Below are 15,361 nucleotides of genomic sequence, written 5' to 3'. Positions count from 1 at the left end.
ATGAATATTAAATATAACTGCTGTCACAAAAAGGTTTTGCATCATACTCCTGGATAATTTGCAATATATTGAACATTGTGTTTGTTGAAAAATCTTTAGTTTTCATCTAGGAGTTAAAAATTAGCTTTGAACCTGGTGCATTAAATGAATCTATTCTACTAAATACATATGAGCATTTTGAGAGTAAGCCCTTTATTTGGTGGTGTTCAAACATAAACATTATTGTTTTGAAAGCTCGTTGTGCAATCAGCTGTCACTCTTATAGAAATTAATCTTCATGGTCTATAGATCTGTCTTTCTCTGAGGTTTTTGTGTAAATAAATTCAAATTCTTTTCATTTTAATATGATCTAATCAGCATGTATCATGCATTTTAATATTCTAGTTACTAATTATTTAGTATCATTATTCGTTTTCTGGAGTTCATGTGAATTAAATCAGAACAACTCTTGTACCCTCTAGCATTACCAAAGTTTTCTTTTTAGTTTTTTATTAAACATGAGTAAAACTTGATTTTTTTAGTCTTTTGAGAACTTAAAATGAAATGCTGTTTGTCAGTTTTCTCTTTATTTTTCCAAATGATAATTCATTACTAGTAGTATTTTATTACTTTTCACTTATTGTATTTGAATGATTTTGATTGCTTCCTACTTTGTATGAAAGTGCAAACCAAAATATAATTTGCTTTGCCTCCCTTCCCCCTTTTTTGTGAATGTCGTGCTTGTGAAGTGAGCACTGGAAACACAAAGCCGGTATGTCAGCTGATATTAATTCAATGGAGCTACACCAATTACACCAGAACAGGATTTGGCCAATGTCTTCTCTTGATCCCTAGAGAAGATAGGAGCATGCCAATTTGAATTTTAAGCATATTGTATCACTTAGCATGCCTCCATCTTGGTAGAAGTGTACTTTGGCAACTATGTCAATTCAGCCCTTCGGGGAAGGGGCGGGGGATCCCCTTGTGAAAAATTAAAAATGTTAAAGATTGGAATATTCAAATGAACCCCAGGGAGTTAGATGCCCAGCTCTTGTTGAAATTTAATGGCAGGTGGACATCTAACTCTCTTAGGTTCCTCTGATTCAAGGTTACTCCTTTTCTAATGTGAGATTGTAAAGTGAATTCACATCTGCACATACACATGGAGACATCCACAATTGCATGGAGAAGTGTGTTTATGGCCAGACCAACTGCTCTTTTTAAGAGACTTTTTTGTTAGCTGCCATTGTGTTGAAGTAGTAGTATACTTGGAACTCCAGGATGAACCTTTCTATCCAGCATCTTCAGCACCTGACTAGTGCCGAATCAGAGAATTTGCTGGACCATAAGAGGTCAATATGGTCTAGCAGCATTACCAACACTTCCACTGCTTACTCAGCTCTTAGAAGACATTTGGGGTAAATTAGAGCTAAATAACAGCACAGAACACTGAGAGCCAGGACTGGTGGCTGTAAACAAACTTTATGGGACTGTGGGAAACTTGGCCATGCCCTTGAAAAGTGAACATCCAACTAACTAAAATGTAGCCAGACCAGAGAGTCAACCTGTAGAGTGTAGAGCTGGAGACAAGGTGTCATTTACAAAAATAAAACCCTGACCTCACATTTCCTGCCCTTCCACAGAATGAGACTCTGTGGGTGCACCTGAAGTGAGGCTTTGCACTTTGGAAACTTAGGTGCATATTTAAGATTCCAAAGTCTTTGCTTGTGTGACAGGAAAGATTTCAGGAATGATATCTTGGAAATTCTTCAATTTTACCACACTTCTGTATTCTCTGAAATGATTTACTATCTGTGATATATCCTACGACACAGGGTCATGAGTGCCATGTGAACCATCACCAGTGGATCCTTTCCCATCTACATCAAAAGGGTTGGTAACATCTACATGTCCGAAGACAACCCCAAGCACTGTGTCAAATGAGAATTTATCCGCATGACAGTCCAGTTTTCAGGAGCAAACATGGATTTCAGCAAGATTTAAGATTGCATCTATCATATGATGGGGATTTGGACCCTGTAAGGAAAAATATTGTGTTCATCCTTTTGAGACCTCAAAAGTCTGTACTTCTGTCCTCATGGGTCAAGTGGAATTCATATTATTGTAGCACTAAAGCTGAATTATGTTGAAGAAAGATGCAGCCTGTACTTTCACTCATGAGGATTGTCTTCATTTATAAAAGATCTAGGTATCTTGGAATTTCACAAGAATATGTTTTGGCTTCCTTTCAGACATCAGTTAAAATATTTTTTAAGTTACAGAGGGACTATCCAAGAACAACCAAGACTCTCTCAAGGTTGATATGACCTAATATTGCTTGAAGTTGTACACATAACATTCTGAGCTACAGCTGTGACGAATGTTCTGTTTTAACAAAACAGACTCCTGGTTGTATCTTCAGTTTAAGGACATGAGACATCACTAAGTTTGTTTATTTATAAAAATATTTAATGTATTTCCTTTAAAATCATTGGATTATCCTGTGCCTACAGAATAAGATGCTAGAGGGACTTTATATGAGGAAGTCTCTGGGGGTATGTCTACACTACAGCACTAATTCGAACTAACTTAGTTCGAATTAGTTAATTCAAACTAAGCTAATTCGAACTAACGCATCTAGAACTAAAAACTAGTTCGAATTAGCGTTTTGCTAATTCGAACTAGCGCGTCCACATTAAGTGGACCCTGAAGCGGGATTAAGGATGGCTGGAAGCAGTGCCGGCAGGGCATCAGAGGAGGACTTAGAGCGTGGAGATGCTGTCTCAGGCTAGCCGAGGGCTGTGCTTAAAGGGTCCCGACCCACACCCCGGACAGACAGTTCTCGGGGTGCCCCGCTTGCAAAGGATTCCTGGCTTGGAGTGCCCTGAGTGCCCACACTCGGCACATCACAGCACTCAGCCATCAGACCGGCTGCACTTGCCGCAGGCTGCCATCTGGGGAGAGGGGGCAATTGGGAGGCTGCAGGAGAGCTTCCACCCCCAGAAGCCCACAGAGCCAGCCCAGTCTTCCCCATCGGGGGCTCGTGCCCCATTCCTCCCTCACCTCCTTCCACTTACCCTTCCCTAGTCCCTCTTCTTGATGTACAAAATAAAGGACAATTGTGTTCAAAAATGGAATCTGTCTTTATTGAACAAAACTGGGGGAGACTGGGAAAAGGAGGTGGGAGAGGGGAAGAGAGAGGCTGGGAGAGGGGAGGGCAACTAAAATGATCAGGGGTTGGGAACAGGTCCCATATGAAGAGAGGCTAAAGAGACTGGGACTTTTCAGCTTAAAAAAGAGGAGACGGAGGGGGGACAGGATAGAGGTCTCTAAAAGCAGGAGTTGGGTGGAGACGGTGCATACAGAAAAGTTCTTCATTAGTTCCCATAAAGAAGGACTAGAGGACACCAAAGGAAAGGAATGGATAGCAGGCTTCAGACTAGTAACAGAAAGTTGTTCTTCACAAAGCAAATAGTCAACCTGTGGAACTCCTTGCTGCAGGAGGCTGTGAAGGCTAGAACTGGAACAGAGTTTAAAGGGAAGTGAGATCAAGTAATGGAGGTTGGGTCCATGGAATGGTATTAGCCAGGGGGTAGGAGTGGTGTCCCTGTCCAAGGTTTGTGGAAGGCTGGAGAGGGATGGCACGAGACAAATGGCTTGGTCACTGTCTTCGGTCCATCCCCTCCAGGGTCCGTAGGGTTGGCCGCTGTCGGCAGACAGGCTACTGGGCTAGATGGACCTTTGGTCTGACCCAGGACGGCCATTGTAAGCTCAGGGTCAGGGGTCTCAGTGCACCCCCTTGATTCTCTTGCACACCTGCTCCTGGGTGGCCAGGCTGGCAGCTATCCTGCCCAAGCCTGCCACTTTCCTGTGCCTTGTGCGGAGATCGTGGACGAGGTCCACGATGTCCGCACTAGCCCAGGCGGGTGCCCGCCTCTTGCGGTCCCGGGCAAGCTCCCGGGAGCTGCCAGCCTGGTCCCAGGAAGAGGGGGAGAGCTGGGGGGCATCGGGTAGGTGGCTCGATCCTTGCCAGGTGCATGGTCTGCTGGCTGGGTGCTGGCAGGCTTGCACCTGGCACGGGCGTCGTAGCCAGCCCGTGCCCCTTTAAGGGGTCCGGGGCCGGGAGGGGGGCAGTAGAGTTTCCCTGGTGTTGGCCAGAGTGGCCATCAGGGAAACCTGGGGAGGGCTAGCCTCCCACTAGTTTGAATTAAGGGGCTACACACCCCTTAATTCGAACTAGCTAGTTCGAACTAGGCTTAATCTTCGTGGAATGAGGATTACCTAGTTCGAACTAAGCGCTCCGTTAGTTTGAATTAAATTCGAACTAACAGAGCGCTAGTGTAGCGCCTATGAAAGTTAGTTCGAACTAACGTCCGTTAGTTCGAACTAACTTTGTAGTGTAGACATACCCTGGGGATTTACTTATGGAGGTTTCCCTCCTGAATGCCAGAAGAGTGGGAGACTGGCTCTCAGAGGTGAAGGATAAAGACTTCCCACAAAGCCTGGCAGATCCTGTAGTGCTGCTCTGCTCAGCAGTTCCTATGTCCATAGTTATTCCCGGGTATCCTGGAGCAGAGACATGGAAAGACTTCCATTTTTCTAGGCAAGTTTCTGCTCTTGATCTTAAGGGCTCCAACTGGCTACACAGATTTGGTGTGGGGTTGATATGGACAAATAGAAAAAGTTACAAACAAAACCACATGATCCTGAAAACACACATTTATAGTATTTACACAGTTTATTAGTGTATCAGCTTCAGCAAGATAGCAACAGTAGGGAAGTTAGCGTAGACCTGGCTTTAGATACCACCTGTGTTTTAAGAACCATGTTGTCCTATGCTGTTCAGAATGTGACTGATTATCTATGCCTCTGTCTCATTGGATTGCTCATTTCAAAAGTGTTCAGCATTAGCCTAACTTTGTTCCTAACAATGTCAATTGGCTATCAATGCTGAGCACTTTTGAAAATCCCCACCTGTTGTCACTGGGGGAGCTGAATTGGGGTTGAACCAATTGGAAACGCTAGCAATGATGTCCTAATGTACACAAAACTACAATGAGTGATTTCATTTTGGAAACAGTCCCTTTTATGGCCAATAATTAGCAGTATGACATTTTCGCAATGACCGTTACTTAAGTTTTAATGTTTTCACAGCAGGTAAAATAAATAAATTATTGTTGGGTATTAAAAAAACTCTAAGCATTCACTTAAAGCTCCCTGTTTAGATCTATCATAAAGAAAAATAACACTACAACTGTTTTCTACTCTCACCTGGTTCCTTTACACAGTACATGTGTTCTGCAGCATATTAAAAAATCTATGATGCACAAGTGAGTCGTAACAGGAAAAGCAATTACATCTTTATCTTTATTCAGAGCACATACAATCCGGGGCTATTCAGAGAAGGATATGACATTTTGAGTCAGACAGAGTTATTGTTCTACACACTGTGCAGTTCAGGATTTTTAATAAGAGCTTTCTCATGGAAACCTTGCTAAAATAGTTTTACATCTGTTCACCTAGGCTCTCGTGTGTGAAGGTGCAACACGGTGGAGAGCCAGCAGCACAGCAGAGCAGCCAGAGATAAAGCTGCGAGTTCTCTTAGGAGTAACCTTGCCCCACATTCTCTTAGGTCTTGACCCATTTGTGCTCCAGCACCCAGGCCCAATAATGATTTTTTTCCTGGGCTTTTTCTGCCACTGGCTAAAGTCCTACCAGATGATCATCCAGATTCCATCCACTATTTGAAAGAGCCTTGAACGGGGGACTTTTCAGTGAAATAGTAATATGAATATAGTTTGCATGGTAACTTTGGGCACGTCTGCACTGCACACTTATTTATATACTCAAACAGCTTATTTCAAAATAGTGAGTCTGCACAGCAAATGCCCAATGAAATGGCACCGAGCTATTTCAAAATAAAGCGTCCACACTCATTGGTTGGTGAATCGCATTTAAGGCCACCCAGAACCTCAGGCAGGGCATCAGGAAGCACTCTCTTCCTGTAGCTGTTTCCTGAGCCTAGAGCTTAAAGGGACCCCCTCTGTACAGCCTTGTCTCAGGTTCTTTCCTTTGCCTGCCTCATTGAGGGTCAGCAAAGCCTTTTCTCTGCCTGCCGTGGTTGCCCTGGTGGACACTTCAGCACTCCTGCTATGACTCCCAGCAGTTGATGGCTCTTATGTCTTGGTGCACCTCCTGCTGCAATTTCTGTGGGCTGCCTTCCAGGCCCTGCGAGAACAGAACCCCCAGCTCATTGTGGGTCAATTCCTCTCTGCTCTTCAGGCACTGCTCATGCAACTCAACTCCCACTACCCACCCCTGCACAACCTGCACCGCCGCTTCTGGCCACTGGACACCAGGTCTGATTGGTGGGACTGGATCATCCTGGACCCAGCGGTGGCTCCAGAATTTCCACATGCAGAAGGAGACCTTTCTGGAGCTGTGTGAGTGGCTCGCCCCTGCCCGCAGGTGACGGGCCACCCCATGAGACCTGCCATCCTCCTCCAGAAGTGGGTCTCCATTGCCATCTGGAAGCTCACTGTGCTGGACAGCTACCAATCCATTGGGAACCAGTTCAGCATGGGGAGATCGACCGTTGGGGCCATGGTCATGCAGGTATGGTGCGCTCATGCTATTGTCCCTGAAGGGGGGTGAAATGAATTGCTGGAGCAGGGTTCCCTAGGCAAAGGAGTGGTGGTGGGGGGAGGGGTGGAAGCCCCCTCCCCAGGTGGGTTTTCAATCCTGCCTTCACAAAGTCCCAATGGGAAATGGGGTAAGTAGGGATTGCTCCTGGTGTGTGAGGGGTTAAAGAGGGGTTGGTATCGGGGACCTCCCAAGGGCCCTGGCAAACCTGTGATTCTCTGTCTCCTTCTACAGGTGGTTAGGACACGGGGTCTGAACTAGCCGGCATTTAAAAATCTCCGTCTTGCTGCGCTGTTTCTGGGAGCGCGTGCTGCCCTGAGTTTGCGGGCATGTTCTTGTGCTGTGTGCGGCACTGCTGTGTGTATGTTTATCCATGTCCCCAGCCTTCTTCTAGTGATGATTTGTGGTAGGAGGGTGTCCCACCCTGGTGTTCCACTCCAGTATCGGGGTGTCTGGAGAGGCCTGCCGTATTCAAGAGCCAGAGCACAAGAGTCCTCTGTTGCTGCCTCCTGGGGCTGTGTGCCCTGGACTGGCACTCCACATGCACCCATGTGCACAGGCTGCTGCACAATCTCCAGGCCAAGAAGGCTGAGCAAGGAGCTCGCAGCTTTCCCTCACTCCACCTGTGTGTGTCTAGGGAAAGTAATGGCACTCACCTGATGGGCCTTCCCCAGCTTCGGATTATTCCTGGGAGACATCCTGGGAGGAGGGGTGAGGTCCTGGCTGCAGGGCGAACATGACATTGTAGCTGGCAGGCATGGAGCTGGTACTGGCCTTGTCCAACTCATCTTCCTTCTGCTCCTCCTCCTCCGCACTGGCTCTTCCTCCTGGGAGAGCGACAACAGGTATCTCAGGCTCAGAATCCAGAATAAGGGTGGGGAGGGACTGACCCTCCTCCCAGGATGTGGTGGAACTGGTCAAAGTAGGGGCAGGTCTGGGGAGCTGTCCCTAAGTGGGAGTTGCTCTCCCTGGCCTTTGTGTAGGCCTGTCTGAGCTCCTTGACCTTTATGTACGCCTGCTACTGGGTACACGTGGCCCATCTGACCTAGGCTGTTGGTCATCTGGCCATGGATCTCGGCATTCCTACATCTGGTGCGGAGATCCTGGAGGTTTGCCTCTTCAACCCAGATCTCAAGGAGATCCGGGATCTCTGCACCAGACCAGTATGATGCCCTCTTCTTCGGCCCCAGGCAGGATCCTGGGGGCTGCCTGAGGCAGTGCTGGCAGCTGTGTGTGTGTGGGGGGGGGGAGGGCTTGGCTGGAATGATGGGCTCAGCCATGGCAGCAGGGAAGACTGTGCAGGGTCTGGCTATGTGGCATGATGCAAGCAGGGCCTCCTTCATGCCACAAGCCCTTTTCCTTCTGCTTGCAGTTTTAAAGGCTGCAGGGGGAGGAAAGCTATAGAGTTCTGATGTGGGTGTACAAAGTGGCCAGCAGGGCACCTGTGGGATTTTCTGGAGGTCACTTATTTTGAAATAACTCCAGCTATCCTGTCTACACGCACCCTATTCCTAAATAGCTATTTTGGAATAGGCATGGTTCCTTCCAGAATGAGAGTTACAGAATCCGGAATGACGCCTGTTATTTCAATATTATTTTGCAATAATGGGCTTGCTGTGTAGACGCTCATGTAGTTATTTTGGAATAACATCTGTTATTCCTGAATAACTCTGCTGTGTAGACATGCCCTTATGCTTCCCTGAGAAGAACCTCTTACATATGGTTGCTTTTACCAGTCTCCTTCCCATACCCAACCCTGTAGCATGTAGAGACACCTTACGGTGTATGGCAGAAACTGATGAATAATTATTTCCCTTCTGCCATGTTCCCTTATCTATCAGGTGAAAGATTGGGACATTTTCCTTTTAAGTGAAGAGGGGGAAAGAAAAACAAGGAAAAAGTCTACCGTTACTAATTTACGAGGCTTACCTGTGTCGATGAAGAAAGGCTTCTTTGTCGGGGCATCGCGTCCAGACTCCCCCGATCTGCCGACAAACAGCTGATCGGCAGATCGGGGCAGCCATTTAAATTTAAATGAAGCCGCGATTATTTTAATCGCGGCTTCATTTCCCTCTTCCGATCTGGCTAATCTACATGCCTCCGTCGAAGGAGGCATGTAGTCTAGACACACCCTTGGTCTCCTCAGTTCCTCTTTCCTGGTGGTCCCAAAAATCTTCCCTGAGAATGTGCTCAAGTACTTTGCATGTTAGTCCTCTACAATAGTGCATTATTGAGCAGTTGGTGATTCAGGTAATAGACTTCTAGATTTTCTCTTGTTTCTCAAATCTCCAATGAGAGTCTTGTTTGAGCGTTATCTGGTTTAACATATTTGCTTGGGATGATGTGATAATAAAGTTCCTGAGGAGATCCATGTACAATAAAATATTCATGAATGACAGATGAGGACTTCAGGTTCTGAAATCTCCCAGGTAGTAGCTTTTCAATGTGATTTGCCGCATGGGATTGTGCTGCCTTGATGCTTTATTTGTAGAGTACAGTACTTGGAGCTGGGTACGGTGTATTCTTAAATACTGATGTGATTTTCTACACAGGAACATAACACCTGACATTCCGTTAGCTAAAAAAACATTTTATGTTAGAGAGTCGGATAAAGAGAGAAGGAAAATAATAATACTCCCCTTCCTTATTCACTTATGGGCTTTATTGGTAGGCTGAGACTATGCACTGTAGACACAGTTTCAGATTGCTTCATTTCCCTGCTGAATTCCATGCAGTGGAACCCTAGGAGAAAACTGTTATGCTATATACAGGAGAAGATGGTTTTTAATCTTAATAACACACTCTTTACTAGTTTAAACCACTGTCTCATAATATTTGATAGCTTACACCTTTTATCTGTCTCTCTCAAGAAAAAAAAATCAGCCTACCTGCTTTTGTTGGATCCCTTTGCGATAGGCCATTTTACCTTTTCCTTTGAATTTTTCTGGTGCCCCTTAAAGTTGACCATCATTGAAGCGTTTTATTCTCACTAGGAGAGGTGAGTAAATGGTATCTTCTAAGGTTATGCCCCATTGGCAAGGGGAATGGGAGAGTGGCACATACACTGGGATAAAACAGGTTTCTATGGCATGGCTGATCTTTGTTGCCCTGGAAATTGATATTTCTAAAGGCTCCCAGGAAGGGGAGTAATCCACAGCATGTCTACTGGTTGGCCTAATGCAGTAAAGTAATTCCACTAAATGTGATATGTGTGGAGCCCATCATGACACTTACAGTTAAGACTGCTTATGTTTCCTTCTAAAGGATCTGTTTCATTCTTTCACAGGCAAACATTTTCCGAGTCTGGTTTCTGCTTAAGAGTTAGTTTATTTTAAAAAATTTGCACAAAAATGGTTCAGCTGTTGAATCTGAAGAAAATGGGGAGGAAATTTAGTCACAATAAGATAAAAAGGGACTTTCAGAACCTGTGTGGTTTGTGACAAAAACCTGAAATTTGGCAAGGAACTAGTCTCACGGCTGGAAATATCTACTTTGGTCATCTGCTGAAAATCCATTTTGATTTGCTCAAATAATTTGGAGCACAAATACATTCCTAGCTCTCACAATAATTATCAATGTATTTATTACAAACAGTCTTATTTCCACTACCCAACATATGTAAGTAATTTGAGTGAAATTCCTGATCTCAGAAGGATATCTAGTTAAATAAGGATTTTCTGGCTTGAACTATTATTCTTTCCTTCATAGCTGGTTTTTAATATGCATAGAAGATGGAATGGAGAGAGAGAGGTGACAGAGGGTCATCAGAAATATACATAAAACTTATCCACAATCTAATGCCAACAAAATATTTACATATGATTAAGTGTTGACTGTACAAATTATAATAACATTTATTCATATGGCTCTAAGAAGTCAAAGCATAGTGGGAACAACCCTCAAGTGTCATTTGAAACCTCTGCATTTTCTAGAAACTAAATAAGGCATTTTGAAATGCTCTATTGTAGAGCTAAGATATCATAACCAAACAGGCTAATACGAATGCAGAAGATTTTATATATATATATTTAGGTCAATGTAGGTTAAGTTGTCTAAGAATACTTTTACATCACTTACTGTACCAAGTGTTATTGAATGTTGGTTAAAATTACTGTTAGATGTTGAATTAGTAGCAGAAGCTAAAATTGTTCGTTTATCACACAGACACTAATGGCTTGGCTAAATCATCTTTTTTTTAAAACAATGTGAAGAATTGTTTGCTTTTAAAATAGCATTGGAAAGAAACTTACAAAGATCTCTTGAGGAGCGACAGAGTACTCAGAAGACATTTGAAGATGTTGATAAAACTTGCAGGCAAACAGGCCCTAAGTAATCATTGAGGAAAACATAATATTTTTGTAGATGGAGAGCTTAAACACCTTGTTCCAAGTAATTTTGGGGTGCTGATAGGATAAAAGAGAGGAGAAACTGCCTGACATTTGCTGGGCACGGTCAGCCAAGAATTTTCCTATAAAGTACAATTACAAGAAGAGGCTCAAGTTCTAAGGTTAGGAAGAGTAAGAGGCATCGCTATCCATTAGCTGTGTGTTACAATATATTTTTAAGAACACATACATCACTAGTTAAACCATAATGCCAAGTCTCCTTGTTTATCCCAGAAAGACACAATATTTTCATCAGTTTATCCCAAACAGTTCCTGGTTATTAGTTTGTTCTTTCATTATTTGATATTTAGTATAATTGCTTCTTGTACTTAAAGTTGGCTAAAGAAGACTCATTTGTGTCTTCTGTCCATCCGGGTTTGTCAGGGGAAGGACCCAAGAAGCCTTTGCTTCCCCTATGCCACAGGTAGCCACACTACTCCTATTGCTAACGCTCAAATGTTTGGGACACAATATGTGACATGGGCCAAAAAGAAAGAACTGCCTATTGTACGGCTTCATGAGCCATGGGAGCTAGGGTTAGGCTGGGTCTCCAAGGATTGCTATGGACATTTCATTGCCTCCGGTGTTAATTTTCTGGTCCAGAAAGAAAATTCCAGCTTGCAGCTTTCTGAAGAGGCAGGAATTCTTAAAGATGCACGTATCGATGAACCTTTCCTGATCATCCCCTGTTGATGTCAGTGAAATGGCCCTTGTGATCCACCTGCTCCTTCAGCACCATCGAGAAATATCCCCCACTTGGACAGAGGGTGTTGCCTCCAGGGCTTCCCTCCTGGAAACAGTGTCCTTGCCCCTAGCTCAAGGCTTTTTCTTCAGGTCATCAGTCTCATGGTAGCTTACAGTCTCTACCCAGTTCTCGTCTCAGAGCTCTCTGTGGTGCTGCCGCTCCTGCAGCCAGTCACCTACAGTCCTTTCTCCGGTTGCATCTTCACAGCACCCTAAACTCAAAATAAAATATGCAATTTATGCTACGTAAATTGTATAACTTATTTCGATTGTATTTTGAAATAGCTTATTTTGAAATCTGGAATGTCTACACAGCACCAAATTTCGAAATAACGCACTATTTTGAGACATCCCTTAAGCGTCATGGAAGGAAGGTTACCGGGATGCCAGAATAGCACGCCCATTATTTCAAAATATTTTTCAAACTAATGGGCACATTTCAAAGATGCAGGGTAGCTATTTCAGGATATCTCCTCCCAAAAGAGTCCTGTTCTTTAGACATACCCTCTTTGAGGTCTGCACTGCAACTTACTGTTGCTCTGCTTTGCAGCTCCTTTTATAGGTCTTTCTGTCCCCTAACTGGCTGGCTCCTCCACTGCTGCTCTAGCCTTCTTGGAGGATTTCTTCATGGCCCTTTTTTTGCTTTGCCTGGTCTCCTCTGTCACTGAGGCATTGACACATTTTTAGTTGCAAAGTTAGTCATATTTGTTGCAGCTGCTCTTTACTTAGTGTTGCTTTGAGGATCCTTGGATACTCAAAAAAGGAAAACAGCAGAAAGCTAAGATGCAAAATGATAAACAGTACGATACCTTTATTTGAACCAGTTATAAGTGTTGAGAGGCTTTACTCTTAAACCTCACATAGGCTGTGTCTACATTGGCACCCCTTTCCGGAAAAGGGATGCTAATGAGACCAGTCGGAATTGCAAATGCCGCGGGAGATTTAAATATCCCCTGTGGCATTTGCATGAACATGGCTGCCGCTTTTTTCTGGCTCGGGGTTTTGCCGGAGAAAAGCGCCAGTCTAGACCGGATCTTGCGGAAAATAAACCCTTTTCTGGAAGATCCCTTATTCCTACTTTCAAGTTGATAACAGCCATATCAAACGAGCTTTCTCCACCTCTGAGTCAAGGAGACGGTACAAAATGGACAGCAAGGTGGACTGCATTTCAGAATATGGTCTTGCTTCCAAGAATGGACACTGGTCTATAGTCCACTGGGAGGAAAACATCTAGAAATTACACCTATGACTTGAACAGTACTAAACAAAAGAACATCATTTATTACATGGAGAAATGGGTAATGCTATCTTTCAGACTTCCTGCTGCCACTCTATTTAATCTGCTGGTGCTAAATAGTGATCACTTGAGGCAATACAATACAACTTGAAAGGAACAATTTATTTTACAATTAGGTTAGCAAATACAGGCAATGGCATACCTCCCTGTTGATAACTGCAAATCAATTATATTATATGTTTTTAAAAATGGAAACTCCTACAGTGTTTTGCAAAACAAATGTTCTCAGAAAGATGGAAGATCTTTAAAGCCAAGTAATAGAATATGTGTAGTTATTAGTAACAAAAATGTTTAACCCTGAAGCAATATTTCTGTGAAAAATAAATTAAATTAAGGTCAATCAGAGCAAACCGCTGCTAAACATGTTTCGTATAAAAAGAACATCTTCAAGGGAAAACTAAGATAACTGATTTTTAAAATTTCTAATTAACTGAAGAGAGAGACTCTGATGCAAGATTGTTTTATACAGTATTTATTGTATTGTGTGGGATTTCCCCTTTTCTCTCCTTACACTATTGATAAGCTTTAAATACACTTTTTCATTTTAAATTAAGGTGGCTGAATGGTCTAATTTCTACAAATATTTTTCAGTACAAATAATTTCTGGCCTACAGTAACTTATAAAAAGATCAATATTGGGATTACTTGTTATATCCCTTCATGTAGCTCCATAAAATCATTTCTGAAGTAATCAAAAGCAATCAACTATTAAGTAAAATATAGGCACCTGTAATAATGGAGAGATGAAAGGAAATGAGTATTATATCTGAAAAATAAAGGAAATATTTTGAAAAACAATTACATATGAGGATATCTAAATGGAGCTGAATTAGTTTGTTGTGCATAAAGCATATATAAGCAGATTTCATGTCATTTAATGTATTCATCACTCAGAGCAACCCATGGGTTGCCATACTATATATACTAGTAAACAGAGCAATACTTGAAATAGTCAAAGTTTTTCAGATACTTTATCAGAAGTAAATGCTATATTGCATCCAACTTTTAAAGTTCATTTTAGTTTTCTCTAGTTCTTTTTCAAACTTAACACCTCTTGAAGTCCTTTTGATTTAGCTCTAAAATAATAAGCAATAAGTGAAAGATTGTTTACTATTAGGTGAACGAATTTTACAGCAAACATTTAGGATCATGTCATAGCAAAATTTGATATTGTAATAAGTAATCAAAGTGTTGGTTTGCACTAAAATCTTTACTCAGTCAATCTGTAGAACTCCTTGCCAGAAGATGTGGTGAAGGCTAGGACATTAACAGAGTTAAAAATGGAGGGTAGGTCCATCAATGGCTATTAGCCAGGATGGGTAGGAATGGTGTCCCTCGCCTTTGTTTCTCCAGAGGTGGGTGACAGGGGAGGGATCATGTGAGGATTACCTGTTGTGTCCCCTCCCTCTGGGGCATTTGGTATTGGCCACTGTTGGCAGATAGGATACTGGGCTGGATGGATCATTGGTCTGAACCAGTATATTCTTATGTTCTTACATGTGTATGAGTTACAAATTACACATGCACAATGGATTAGTTTTTCTGCGTACAATTACAGAGCTTGTGCATTTAGTTTATGCAAGTAATTGCTTATGAAAAATGTCTAGGAGTCATTTGCATGTACAATTGCTCAGTCTGTGTATTCAGTGACAATAATTAAATGTTCATCGGCACGGTACACTGCTTGATATGTGGCCCATTATTTTTTGCATTGGCTAGTATTTGGAAGCATCTGTTTCTTATAATACCTTTGGATGAAAAAAGCTAGGAAAAGCAAAAGTCAATGCTGACATCCTTGAGCTTTGTTTGTATTTGAACTTGATTCTTCACAAAATAACAGAAAATAATATCAGGTGTTGGAAATATGCATTATTAAAACATACATTGCATATAGATGGGATAGGTCCTGTGTGGAGATCATCATAGCATCACAAATTGATAGAATCATTTTTTTTAAGAAAAGGGGAGAATGTGTCAGGAAAGTTTCAGTACTAAATAGTCTGTTTTCACTCAGAAGTTACCACAAAAAAAAAGGGGGGGGGGGAAGCGGAAAAATCTACAATGAACAAGGGGAAAAAAAAGTAGTTGACAGTTAAGGTGTCCCACGGTGAATTTGTCAGTGTTCCATTTCATGATGTGAGTTGCTGATATTGCAGCTTTGTAGCATTTCCCATCAAATATGACAGGCTTTATAGCAGTTCTAAATTGAGCATGGAGGAATGTACAAGTTGTTAGAAAGAGCGCAGGGTAGGCAATTGCTGTAGATCTTCTTGTCAGTTTTTGTCTCAATGAAGTCTAAATACTATAGTATTAT

General features: G+C 42.7%; 1 long non-coding RNA gene across 1 annotated transcript in view; it reads right to left on the bottom strand.

Annotated features, from left to right (window-relative positions):
- Window positions 1-6,000: 6,000 nt before the first annotated feature.
- The window catches only part of LOC112547008 (uncharacterized), a 49,678-nt gene continuing 40,317 nt past the window's right edge, over window positions 6,001-15,361 (bottom strand). Inside the window, exons 2-3 of the long non-coding RNA XR_012906810.1 lie at window positions 7,278-7,448; window positions 6,001-6,207 (exon numbers count right to left, since the gene is read on the bottom strand). This is a non-coding gene — a long non-coding RNA (uncharacterized LOC112547008). The remainder of the gene's footprint in view (window positions 6,208-7,277; window positions 7,449-15,361) is intronic.

This window comes from Pelodiscus sinensis, chromosome 12 (genome assembly GCF_049634645.1).
Source record: "Pelodiscus sinensis isolate JC-2024 chromosome 12, ASM4963464v1, whole genome shotgun sequence".
NCBI lineage: Eukaryota > Metazoa > Chordata > Testudines > Trionychidae > Pelodiscus > Pelodiscus sinensis.
Note: the sequence above shows the minus strand (reverse complement) of the source record. Positions and strands in the feature narration are given on the sequence as shown.